We start from the raw sequence: 14,313 nt of genomic DNA, 5'->3' as shown, positions 1-14,313 counted from the left end.
AGAATTAGGGATGTGGAAATAAATGAATTAGAACGTAAACAGATTACAAACGACTAAACACTATTTGCTAACTGCTTATAATTTTATATCGTCTTGTTTCGACCGTTTAGGTTTGTTAATTTGAACCTCCGACAATTCTTTACCTTTCAAGTGTTAAGAACGAGATTTTATGTAAAATCCACCCACGAGTATATCAAAAGAGACAAATGATGTAGTAAGCACCTGACTGAACTTTAGAAGCTTCCGATGAATATCAAATAAAAAATATACAGTTCTCATTTGTAAACTTAAAAACTAGTGTTGCACGTTTCCGTCACAAAATGTGAAACACATATACTGCTGCTTTGTTTGTTTATTGAATTTCGCGCACAGCCATTCGAGGATCTCTAATTTTAAAATGATAGACTATAGAGTTAGCTAACATCACCTACCGCTGAATCTTGAGCTAACTTTTCAAGCGAATAGTGGGGTTGAGCGTCGTGTTATAACAGTCCCACAATATAATGGTTGAAGGCGTTCGGCAAAAGATTTCGATCTCGCGACTCGCCGACTACAGCCCTAACAACCAGGCCACCCTAATGCAATTAAAAAATTAAATAACACATAACACTTTTTACACACTGAAATTAGAAATAAACAATGGGTATAATAGTAAGTTTGTCCAAGCTATAACTAAGAAAATCCATGGTTTGCATCCGTTTAGTGTAAAACTGTGATCCGTACTTTGATACTATAGGCACGTCATAATAGAGAAATCCCACTATTCAGGCAGATAAAGCTATAAGTCAAGCCGAGGGTACTATTGATTAGCTGTCTCTTCCATATAATACATTTTAGGACAGCTTCACAAGAGTTATAGTTGTATAGTTTTATCTAAAACTTCTTAAAGAAACAAACAAACACCATAACAAAGTATTTACCTTTGGAAATACGTGAAACAATTTTGTTCATTCCTAACTTGTGTTTGTGTGTAACAACTTCTAATGGCAATTAATAATATATAATACTATTCCATATTCGGTTATTTGTAATATACAAATTCGGTTAACGTTAACTTATGTGTAAATATTTCTCACAACAGTACGTTATATCAAATCGCTATTCTTTGTCTATAATAAAAACTTTTGTTCGACGTATACTCCAAAAATTATTCAGAGAAAAAAACACACAAGGAAAGTGTGGGAAACTAAACTGTGCTAGGTATTTAAAAAAGACAAACAAGTAATTGAAAAAAATAAGGTTTTCAAACATAAGAACTAAAGGAAGTCGTGATAATTATATTGATTTCTGTTATTTATATATACACTTAGATAATAAAAATATTTAATTTCCACAATTGGCTTTCAAAGGATTCTGATGCCGATTGTAAGATAATTATAGAAATTGAAAAGGAATTTCAAAACAAACTAAAAAAACCTTCTTTAGAACTCAGGTAAAGACAACTTATTAATTTTCTCAACAAATTTAAAAATGTTTCCGTTTAACTCACTTACAGTTGCTTCTAAACTTGTTTTATAAAACGTCATTACACTTTCAACAACTGCTTTGTGAAATGTGAAAGTGTACGTATAAATGTATTTATTTTTTACTTTAAAAACTGTCACATACGCAAGTCTAAGTGGACAACTGTATAACAACTGAAAGTTGAATGTAACTGAAATACATATATCACCATTTACAGTCGCTCACAATTCATAACGCAGGTTTCTGTTATCTATATTTACATTTTCATGACCTAGATATTCTTATATTTTATTATCTCTAATTGGAGTGATAAAGTTTATTTAAAGTTAAATACAAAGCTATCTTTACTCTGCCCATCACTGGTATCGAAACCTGATTTCTAGAGTTATAAGTCCGCAGACAGCCCGCTGTGGGAGGGTGTAGGGGTTGATGAAGACAGTCAAAAATGTTAAATTAAACGATCCACACTAGATGGCGATACATTATGGAAATAGGACGTCTGACATTGGCATGCAGGTAACAGAAGTTTTAAAATGATATTTATTTACGTAACTAATACCGACCGATGAAAGAACTCACACATATAAAAACATTTTAAACGCTTTCATTCACACTGTGAAAATAAAATGCAAACTGTTAGGGATAGCTATGCCTAACTCTATAAGGTTTCCGACCTGGTCACATAAATGGCCATACAATTTGAAAATACTAAATGCAGTACCAACATAATATACATATTAAAAGTACATTTTCTCCGAACACATTCGAAAATACCATCAGTTATTGATTCCCCGAGTACTACCAGAAGGTCAGATTTAAGTTACCAGTAACAGAAAGTAAATTTATTTCTCACTTTCGAATCAAACGACCAACTTATCCTTCCAAGGCACCAATTTTATATGTAAAAGAGATATTTTATTTTAAACATTATTCGTTCAATACATTTTACCGTATATTCTTTCATTAATCACTGTACAGGCGGCAAAGTATTTCTAGTCATTATTTTATGCGTTTATTTTCGCGAGGTGGAGTTGTAACTCCCAGTACCGAAACGTTTACAGTTTCTTACCTGACTGACAAGTAACAGAATTTGATTCATCTTTCCAACAGTTTGCATTCCATCAAAACTGTTTCTTTTGCACTCTAAGATGTAATAGAAACAAACAATTTCTCGGACCTTTCCATGTGACCACTGTTTTCGTAGTCTTCTTCTTAAATAATCACACACTAAGTAACCATACGAAACATTGTCCTTGTAAGTAATAACTAGAAATAGAGAGAGAGCCCCCCGCTAGCACATCTGCACGTCTACAGATTTAAAACGCTAAAATCAGCGGTTCGATTTCCCTCGGTTGGCTCAGTAGATAGTCCGATGTGGCCTTGCTATAAGAAAACACGCACAGATAGAGAGGGGGTTGTGCTTCGAGCAAGAAATATTTTTTCTTAGTTGTGGTATTTTGTATTTGAATGCACAAAGTTTATAAAATGTAAAGACAATAATGTGTGTGTTTAAAGTAGTTAAAACAACTAACTGACGTTTTTTTGTTAGTTTTTGAAGTTAAGCACAAAGCTACACAATGGGCTATCTGTGCTCTGTCTACCACGGATATCAAAACGCGGTTACTAACGTTGTAAGTCAATAAATATACCAATATACCACTAAGGTCTAAGTGACCTGTCTAGACTACTCACGTATGAGGTTAAGTATATAGAGTTCTGAGCGAATCTGATGGCCGTGTGAAACGTCTCAGTGAATGTATGGTTAAACTATTGCATAGCACGTGATACTCGCTAAACACCTCTTATTCGAAAGATACTTTGAGACGAATGGTCTTATCATCAATGGCAAACAAACCAACTTATTAGTGAGAGACATTAGGCCTACAAATATTTTCAAAACGTGGTTATCAAGGTGACGATACCCTTATTCGAAGTATTTATAAACAAATGAAGAAACTTAACGCACAAACCCTAACACATAAATACTGGTGTATGAATGGCAATCTGGTGAATGACAAATTAATTTCCCAAATTCCTTTCCCGTTTCAATGTTTAGCGCTCTGCACACCCACACCCCTCCTTTGTGTGCATGGTGATGTCGTCCTTACTTCTCTTATCCTTTCTTGCATAGTTTAATGAAGTTTAAGAAGCTTCCCACTCACATATGGTGACGTCATCCGTACTATGTTTCTTACTTTAATGAAAGTTTAATGGAAGTTTAAAACTCCCACATACAAACACGGTACTCCTTGTTATGTGGATTAACCACCTAAGTTTGGACAACCTTTATCCATTTTCACACCGTTTTTCTCAGTGTTTGTTTGTTTGTTTGTTTTTCTTATAGAAAAGCCACATCGGGCTATCTGCTGAGCTCACCGAGTGGAATCGAACCACTGATTTTAGCGTTGTAAATCCGTAGACTTACCGCTGTAAGCGGGGGGCTTTTGTCAGTCTTAATAACCTTTAGTTGTTAGTATATATGTAACACAGATTTAGATTTAACTGTATACAGTTCATATACAGATAAAAAACTCGTTAATTGTTAGGTCAAACACAATAAATATTTGAACAATGCGGGAATTTACTGTTTTATCTATAAAAAGCGCTTTCAGACAACAAAAAACAAACAATATGAAAAATATATAATATACTGATTATAATCTGAAGCAAAAATCAAAATGTTTTATAAAATGTGCAATTCACAAATACGCTAGTATTAAATTCTATACTATGTAAGTTAGCTCTCTCGTTTCAGAAATTACAGTTGTTATTCTCTTACATTCCTGGTCCATCTTAGTAAGTAAAATAAAACAATAATTTAAAACTATGGTCCTACGTTTCGTATCCTTTTTATTATATATATCTATCATAATTAACACAGAATTTGACGATTTAATCTTATATCTACACTTCTTATGTTAGAAGTCATAAAGTTAGGTGTTATCCCTGTACCGGAAACATTTGTGTTCAACTTTCGAGTATTTGCTTGAATAACCATTAAGGTTAGACGTTTGTACCTAGGTGAGTATTGTCACGTTTTAAACACTGAAAAAAAAAAAAAAACGGTTTTCAGGAAATTTCTTCGTAACAATAATACATACAAAGAGCCTGAGAATCAAAAATCGTGCGTCTTAGTCTGTAGAATTCTTAACTTGGAATTCTGTGAGGATTTTGTTCAAAATGTAAACATTTTCTATTTCTCTGAAAAATTAACAAAAGTTTATCTTTGTTAGTTTAATGGTTTGTCATGTTATATGTAAAATAAACATATAGCGATAAAAACGAGAAAGTTTTTGCATATTTATAGTACAGTCACATAAGAGAATAAGATGACATGAGCTATCCTTTCTGTAGCTTAATCATTTATATTACTTTATTACTTACGAATATTGCTGTTGCAGATTACAGTTGCTTTTCAGTCTTCCTGAAAAAAAAATTAAAATAAAGCTGTAGTTCATACAATTCTACGACAATTAGATTCTCTAGTGAGTCTTAAGTAATTCTATGTGTCATTTCAATAAGAAAAATCCTCATTACGTTTGTTTTTACACAAAGAAGACTGACTGCAATGTTTGAATTCCATGCAGTGGGTACATTCAGCACAACAGATATTTCAGATTCGCTAAGTAGGTGAGGGATGTTTTATTCCGTTGGATGCCACCCTACTTTGACATTTCACTGAGCACAAGAAAATATCGCTACCAAAGTTAGTGCGTTTCCGATAGTTGTCATTTTCATAAGAAGTGTCAAAGGGGAAATTTTCAGTTTTATTTATTTATTTTTATTTTATATATTTATTTTTGTTTTATTTTATTTTTATTTTATGATTTTATTTTATTTTTATTTTATGGTTTTATTTTACTTAAAAATAAATACATAAAATAAAAATAAATTGAACAAATATATATCAAACAAGCTCCTTTCTTCTTTTCTGTTCATGCTTCTGTCTTCGAAATATTTCTTTCAATTATTCGACGGGAGAAGTCCTGTTTTTTCATGAAATTCCTTCACATTAAGAAAGATTCTTAAGTGTAAGAATCAACAATATATGTTTTATGAAAATACTAGCTGGTCTTTAAATATTGTTTAACTTTCGGGAATCTTTCATAATAAGCAAAAAAGCAAGCCATCGCAAGACGAGGAAACACAATAATAGAATATTGTTGGTTAGCTACAATCAGTTACTATAAACCTTGGAAGTTATAATTGTGATTGATGCTTTCTAATCAAAATATTACAAATATTTGACTAGGAGCGTTTATAAACTTCGAACTTCAGAGAATTAATTCGGACGTTCATATTTCTACAAGAACATACATTAGATATTGTCATCGGTGAGAAAGTTACGTGTGCTTCCAACCATCAAGAGAAGTTCACCTACGTATCAACATTGAATTAATTCGCTCTTCGTGAATGTCGATAAAAGATCCGGTTTCCGATATTGTAGACTCGGAAGTTTGTAAAACTCTTGTTTGTAATAACCATTATAATAAATAATTTTGTTGTTGTTTTCATATCAAAATATACTTGTGTTAAGAAAGAAAATTGTAGGTATCAATTTTGTTGGCAAATATAATAAATTTAATACACATCGATATTGGATGAAATGCATGTTTGCTATGATTATCACAAGATGGCAGCATGCTAACTAACAAATTATTTCGTTGATTTTCCAAAACACGATACCATATTATACAATTGTATGTATATAAAAAAAAAATCTAAAGTATGTTTGATGTGTTACTAAGAATTTGTAGTTTTTAGCATTATTTCAAGATTGTGAAGTCTCTTATCCAGTTACTTGAAACAATAAAAATAATATCATGGATTAAGTTTAATAATCAGAAAATATTAGTCGCTGAAGGATGTATTTTAAAGATGTCGTCAAAGCTTGTATCGCGTAAAGTATTCAACAAAAACATTTTTATATTTAATTAAGAAAGAAGAGTTGTCCTGTCAGATTTCTTACTTACATAAAATTATTATATATACTATCTACCATTAAATGGAAGCACTTATAGTTTGGGTATAAATGGATGATTTGATACTATAAGTATGTATTTGCAAATGTGTATAACAAAAATTGATACAAATATCCACCAGTGAATATTAACATAACACATAAAATCCGTGAACTCTAATATTTGTTCTCTTCCTTATTATTTTCTTCTACTTAAAGAAGAATGGAATAGTGACCAATAGCCACGGTCAACAACAAAAAACGTTATTAAAGATTTTTCTTAAATCTACTTACCCAAAACAAAAACAAATTCTCTGAAATAAATTATAATCTACAGAAAGCAGTAGAGTAAAAAAGAAAAAAAGTCTAACAATACTTTCTAGGATTTAAGCAACGCTATAATAGATTTTCTGAAAGAAATAGAACTGCATTTTGGAGAAGCTTTAGATCACTAAATTTAAGTAAATTATGTAAAAGTGTGAGGCCCGGCATTGCCAGGTGAGATAAAACGTTCGACTCGTAATCTAAGGGTCGCGGGTTCGAATCCCTATCGCACTAAACATGCTCGACCTTTCAGCCGTGAGGGCTTTACAAAGTAACGATCAATCCCACTACTCGATGGCAAAAGAGTAGTCCAAAAGTTGGCGGTGGGTGGTGATAATTAGCTGCCTTTCCTCTAGTCTTATACTGCTAAATTAGGGACGGCTAGCGCAGATAGCCCACGTGTAGCTTTTCGCGAAATTCAAAAACAAACAAACTTAAAATTGCAAGTTAAAAAAGACCCCTCATAAAACCTTAAACATTTCGTGAAACAAATAATTAGGCTATTTTCAACGAATGAATACAAGTTACAAATACTAAAAAAGTGGACTGAAAATGAAGCTCGGGAAGACAAAAAGACAAAATTCACGGAAAGCGAACTGAAAATGTGGAATTTATTTAACGAGATGACATAATATAATGATTGTTGAACTAAAACACAAAGCTACAGAATGGGACATCTGTGCTCTGCCTACCATGGGTATCGAAACCTCTTTCTAGCGTTATAAGTTCACAGAGATACTGCTCTTCCACTTGAGAGAAACGAAAATAAGTTTTGAAGCACTAATAAGAATATCGTTATGACTTGTATACAATAGATGTGACAAGAAATGAAGAAAATTAAAACGAAAACACGTGTGGTTCTTAGAACAAATAAAGAAATATAGAGAAAGGCTACAAAGAAAGAAGAAAATTAGAAGGAATATTATTGCAAAAGGAATGAGATATTCTCAAGGGGTTTGTAATAGGAAAAGAGGAAAATAAATTATTATACGTTACAATAATATGGAGAATAAATGACAGGCACGACACCACACCAAATATAATCCAACTGGTGCTGCCATATGAGATAAATATGTTTAAATTCCCTATAAGATTCAAAGACAGAAAAATGAATGATTTACACTTTAATAGAATGGAGTCTATGAAGAATAAAGGAAATAGAGAGATATTCTACAAAAGATCTATTCTTTGAAAATAATGTGTTAGAGTTTCAAAAACCGAAGGCAATAAAGCTCATTTTTATTATTTTCAATTATAAATTTAATAAAAAATAATTTGTATGAACTTAATAGCAAATTAAAACTTAAGTAATATTATTAAGACATTTCAAATAAAGATGAATCTCTAGAAATGTAAACTCAAATTATCACCCTATAAAAAGGATTAATTCTGAACTGAAAAGGTAATTTAACCTTAAAGGAACAGAAACTGGTAAGAAACTCTGAAATTCTAAATTTATTTTTCAAAATCCAAATTAAGTACGAGTGATTATGGCCGAACAGTTTTATAATCAAATAATTTCTGAAAATGTAAATAATAAAAAAGTTTATCAAAGAATAAGAAATCTAACTAAATTGCGACGCATAAACTCCATTAAAGAAAAAAAATTAATAAATTTTGTTGAAGAATTTTTGGTGAGATTAACAAAAAGGAAAAAAATAATAATTTTAATGATTCAGAAATTGATTATTTTTATGTATTTCCAAAAATACGCAAATCGAAAGAGATTATTAACATATTATTTGAAACAAAATGTTATTATATTCATATTGGAAAATTTGTAGTATTTCGGTAAAACAGATTGCAAGAGGGAATCAAAAATTACAAAAAAATTAAGTGATCTATTGGACATATGATTTAAAACCTTTTACGTCATATTCCGAATACAATTAGAAATTGTTTTAAATTTATTTAAAAATTGCCAAAACAATTTTTACAAATCAGAGTTTTGTTTCTTAAAATTTATAAACTCTATACCCAAATATTAAACATGACTATGAACTTAAAGTTGAATTTTCTATGGATCAATACAAGAAATTAATTCATCAAAGCTTTAATAACATGTTGTCTTAAAACGTTCAGAGATAGTCTAAAAATATATTTTTAACTCACAAAGAATTAGTTTCTCATAAAACTGCTGGTGCAACAGTTGATTTAAAAGTCTTTCTATTTTATGTTAATATTACTATGGAATTTTTTAAGTACGACAATTCAGTATTTAACATTATTATTTTCAAGATAATTTTGTACTTTTCGTAAAAATTCGGAAGAGATTTTTAGATGATTACTTTGTAGTATGACAAAATAATCGAGATATTAATGCTTTTGTTAGTACTTAAAATTCGATAAATAAAAAGATTAAGTTTATCTTTGTATCACAGAACTGTTGTTATGGGTATTAACACTGTTATGGATAAGTATATCTTTGAAAAGCGATGGAAATGTCTTGTTCATTTTAGATGTGTTGGTATTTCACTAGAAAAATAAACTACAACTGATCCTTTTTTTCTACAAACTAACGAACTCATATCAATATGTAATTTTTTTAGTAATCATCCCAAATACATAAAGTGTAACGTTCCAGTAAATATCAAGAGTAGATTATAATGTTTAGTTTTCAATGAAGAAATAAGAGCTAATCTATTGCTAGAAATTTAAAAAAAACCTTTTAGTTCAATGTCACTGTTATATTACGAGGTTCGATATAGCTAAGAATAATTTTAATAAAAAACATTTAGCTAGAAAGATTAGTAAACTTAAAGAGAAGATTGTTTGTTTGTTTGCTAATTTCGTACAAAGCTACTCAAGGGCTATCTGTGCTAGCCGTCCCTAATTTAGTAGTATAAGACTAGAGGGAAGATAGACAGTCATCACCACCCACCGCCAACTCTTGGGCTACTTTTTTTTACCAACGAATAGTGGGATTGACCGTAGATTTATAATGTCCCCACGACTGGGAGGCCGAGCATGTTTAGCGCGACGGGGATGCGAACTCGCAACCCTCAGATTACAAGTCACACGCCTTAACCCACCTGGACATTCCGGGTCAGAGAGAAGATTATAACTTTAGTAATGAACCTTTGTCCAAATATAAATATATTGATATTATATTTTATATATAATTAAAACAAATATTCGAAAAAAGGACAGATATGTGTTTCAAGAATACTAATATCATTTTATCAAAAAGACATCTTACAAATTTATATAAATTATTGAGTGAGCAACAAAAAAGATTTTTCAAAAGAAGATATTTTCAATTGTGAAAGAAAGAATTGTGGTTTCTATATTTTACGTTACATTACAAGAAAGCAAAAACACAAAACTAAGAGTAATAAAAAATTATATTTTAATTAATAAATCAATTAAATGTTCTTCTAGAAATGTAATACGTCTTTTAAAATGTGTAAACTACATCGAACTTTATGTTGATGGAAAAGATAAGTCTAAAGATTAAATAACAAAAACTTTATATTAGTTATTCCCCCCCAAAAAAGCTCAATATATGCCAGCAAACATTTTAATTCATCTGTCTTGGACAAATTTAAAATTCTGAAAAAGTATATTTAGTTCTGTTCCCTTATTGTGCATGTAATACAAAGCACAAAAGATTTATTTTGAAAAACATTTCACAATTTTTGGGCAACATTTTAAATAGATAGAGATAAGAGGGGAGAAGTAATAGTAGTTGAATAGAATAGAGTTAGTTGCAATTGTGCAACAACAAAAATATTACTAAGAATCATATAAGGACCAGAAAGTAAGTATTTTGTCTTAAATTGTTAAAATTTATGAAAATAAATTGCTTTTAGCCAAATAAAAAGTAAAATTAAAGTACAATTTTAATCAAAATAGAAATGAAAGAGAAAAGGAAATTATATTTGATAAGCTTTTTCTGATTTATTTTTAAGTATATTCTATACAAGGATTATATTTTGTGTTTGTTTATTTTGGAAAGTATACATTTAATTCAGGTAATATATGTGTAGTTGAAAAGTGATATTTAAACGTTTTTATTACAGATTAGCTTTAAAATTACATCCTGAAGAGTAACCTTTGAAGCCACAAAACTGACAAAAGAATTCGTTTGTTTGTTTGAAGTTAAGCAAGAGCAGCTCAAGGGGTTATCTGTGTTTTGTCCACCATGGGTGTTGAAAACAGGTTTCTAGCCCTGCAAGTCCGTAGACATACCTTTTTGCCACTAGAGGCGGCAGAAGAAAATGATAAAGAAGAGAAAAAGTAGAAGGGTCCAAGGATTGTAGTGTTTTATTATATATATTTCAATAAATATTATATTTTTCATAGTTATAGCGGGAAATGACTGCGAAAAGTAGGACCCACATCACGAAGGGGATACACTGTCCATCAATCTTAACCTCCATTCTCCAGTCTCACATAAAGAAATAAAATAAGGAGTAACAATAGATATAGAAATTAGGAGAGTGAAATGTGGGTGTTCAAGTCCACAACGTCCCACATCTATATCACCCTTCACTGCCTGAAGACACTTGTAAGACACTCTAAAGTAGAGAAAAAATTTCGGGGTAAGTAAGCTAAAAACTTATCTCTTGAATTTCGCATTCCAGCCCTCATTATGGTAGAAAGGCACTAACTGGTAGCTCAGTAAACAAAGTATACTAGTACAAAGAGCCCCATCCAATTATCTAAATAAACTAGTATAGCACCCAACCAACACCCATATATCTTATATTAGTTATTACACTTAACTTCATAAAGATTGGACAATGTAATGAAATAGTGCGACATAGTCATCAACAAAACACATGCATTGAACCCTGGGATCTTTTTAAATAGTGCCGCGTTTCTTGTTTATTATTTTATTTTTGATTCGGCTTGTCTTTAGGTTACAACAAACTAATACACATATATTTTTTACTTTTATTTAAAAAAAAAACAAAAGTGCGATAATTTATTGATTTTGGCGTTACAGAACCTTATTCCCAATTATTTTATGTTCATACTGTACTGTAGCAGGAGGAATTTATTAAATTCGAAATATATATAGAAACGATGTTGGAATTTAAAATATATTAATTATTTACATGTACTGTTGTTGTCGTTATTGTTTTGAATTAAGCACAAAGCTACTCAATGGGCTATCTGTGCTCTGCCCACAACGCGTATCGAAACCCGGTTTTTTAACGTTGTAAGCCCGCAGACATGCCGCTGAGCCACTGGGAGGCTTTAGATGTACTAAAAACTGTTTATGATTGCAATTAATTATCAATAAATTTCAATTCGAACGTCTTCTTAAAATAATGTTCATGTCTTTTTTTCTTTCTTTGAAAGAATATTCAGATAATATCGTATGATGAGAAAGATTAACACAAAATTAATAAAATTTAGTATTGGTGGTTAAGCTTGCCTCCTTCAAGCCTTGAGTCATTTGAGGTAAATTTATATATTAGACAAAGAGTGACAAAATTCAGTTTAAAACAAATATAGTTCCCCGCTGAAGTTTAAAGAGCAGAACGCCCACGAACACAAAACTGATATGTCAGGGTTTCTTAATCTTGATTTTAGGATGTATTACGATAGGAAGTAATAGTTAATCATTTCACAGGCGACAGAACAAATTTTTACTGAGTAGGTGGGGGTGGGCACTGATAACTGGGGGATCCTTATTTGTTATGTCAGCTGTGACAAGTGAATATAAAGTTGAAAAAGCGACTTTTCTCTGATAATTATACAAACAAGTGGCTACTCGGCATTCGAAGGAGCATTTCGCTGGCAGGTCAAAATATCAAGGGGGAGAATTGCGTACCTTTAATGTTCTTTCCCTGGTTTTGCCGCCCATGAATCATTCAAATATGTCAGTACATTTATCAGTTATTGTTTGTTCTATTAGCTAGTTATATGCGCATAAACATTGTATTTGTTTGTAGCTAAAGCACAAAGCTATATCTAGTGTATCCAGCATGAATATAAAACCTCGCTGAGCCACTGAGAGAGCATTTTTGTATATCATTATAATACTGCACGTAGTCTGCTTCTTGTAATACGTTGTATGAAACAGGATTTTATTTTCCTATAATAACAAAGGGAAACGTAAAACAAAGCCACTATGTAAGCTGTAACGTTATGAAGATTGTGAATAGAACAAGATTTTATTCACGCAAAAGAATTAAAGCAATTTCAAAACCTGAAACGTATCGTTAAGAATTGAGTTTCCTTTATTCTCAGTCTGTGTCAGTAGAAAACGAAATATTCTCTAAAACCACAGTGAACATGAAGAGGTCAACATAAGTAAAATGCTTTACGTAGAATATGCAAGTTCTCGTTATTCTGTTGAAGGATATGGGGTTCAGTGTCGTTTGTAACTTTGTGTTTAGTCTCACCCTACCCATGAATAACTACAAACTGAGTAGTTATAGAGTGTATCTAGTTGAGTACACATTTACTTTTAGCTTCGAGTGGAAAGAAACGAGTAAAGTAAAAAAGAAATAGGAAGTACTTTGAATGGAACTAAAACTACATCAAACCTTAGTTTAAACTCCAGCATTGAAACTTGTTATGCTGTATGAATTGAACTTGACTTACAAGTATGAAGGTATTTACTGCAGTTGAAATATCTTGGATTAATTAACGGGTTTCTAAATCTACGTTTTATTTAGCAAAACTATATAACAATTTTATTATGACCCATCTAAACTTGGCTCGTGCCCACGTGTACGTAAAATTATATTCATTATTGTTCGATGGAAGTGATGCCCAGTATTAACAACCAGTTACTTTACACTTTCACAGTTAAAAATCCAGTTTTATTTCTTCTGAATCTCAAAGGATTATCTAACAAATCTAATCAGTTATTGTAGTTAAATGCTGTAAATGTGATGGAGTTCACTTTCTGCTTGAAACCATTAACCTGCTTTATTATACCAAGTTTTTAAGATTCATATTTGGATATATACAGTATTAAGACTGTTGATGAAATGTTAAAATATAGTTTCTAAAATGTTGTAGAAATCCCGAAATACCTCATGTACAACAACTTAACGGCTAGATGATGCAATTTATCGAAATTTAACTTTTAATATAGATTATATTTTATATATAGATAATATAATGATATATGAACATTTGCAAAATATTTTGCATCACGTTTTTAATTTAAGCCTAAAAATCCTTTCCAATAGCAAGATCATATTGTTACCAACTTTTCACAATTTGTAACCGTAAGTTTGACGTTCACCTTGCTCCTTATTTTCAATATTTCTATTTCCGGAAAGTTTCTACAATCATTTAGGTCATCTCTTCACAGTGTACCCACCACGATCTGTGGTCGTTACTTCATTTAATCTACCATTACGTATGTATACATTGTCGTACTCACACGTTCAGTCTTCTGTGGAGGCCCGCAGGGTTCAACAAGTCGAACAAGTAAGACCGGCAAGGGCAGCGGCCCCACTCTGTGAATGCCTCGTATATCTCGTCTGTGCCAGTCAGGTGCATGGTTTCTGGGTTGACATTGTTATTCCCCCTTCTCCCTGTCTCCTGCCAGAGGCTAACTAACGGTATTATTCTGAAGAGCCATTTCTTCATTC

General features: G+C 31.4%; 1 long non-coding RNA gene across 12 annotated transcripts in view; it reads right to left on the bottom strand.

The window, feature by feature from the left end:
- The window catches only part of LOC143229467 (uncharacterized), a 63,389-nt gene extending 49,078 nt beyond the window's left edge, over positions 1-14,311 (bottom strand). For 3 of the 12 annotated variants that reach the window (XR_013015892.1, XR_013015887.1, XR_013015893.1), the window contains exons 1-2: positions 14,103-14,311; positions 4,849-4,888 (exon numbers count right to left, since the gene is read on the bottom strand). This is a non-coding gene — a long non-coding RNA (uncharacterized LOC143229467). The other 9 variants (XR_013015885.1, XR_013015886.1, XR_013015888.1 and 6 more) reach the window with 8 other exon arrangements.
- Positions 14,312-14,313: the final 2 nt, after the last annotated feature.

The sequence above is a fragment of the Tachypleus tridentatus genome, chromosome 10 (assembly GCF_004210375.1).
Source record: "Tachypleus tridentatus isolate NWPU-2018 chromosome 10, ASM421037v1, whole genome shotgun sequence".
Classification (NCBI taxonomy): domain Eukaryota; kingdom Metazoa; phylum Arthropoda; class Merostomata; order Xiphosura; family Limulidae; genus Tachypleus; species Tachypleus tridentatus.
The sequence above is the reverse complement of the archived record's forward strand: the minus strand, read 5'-3'. Positions and strand labels throughout refer to the sequence as shown.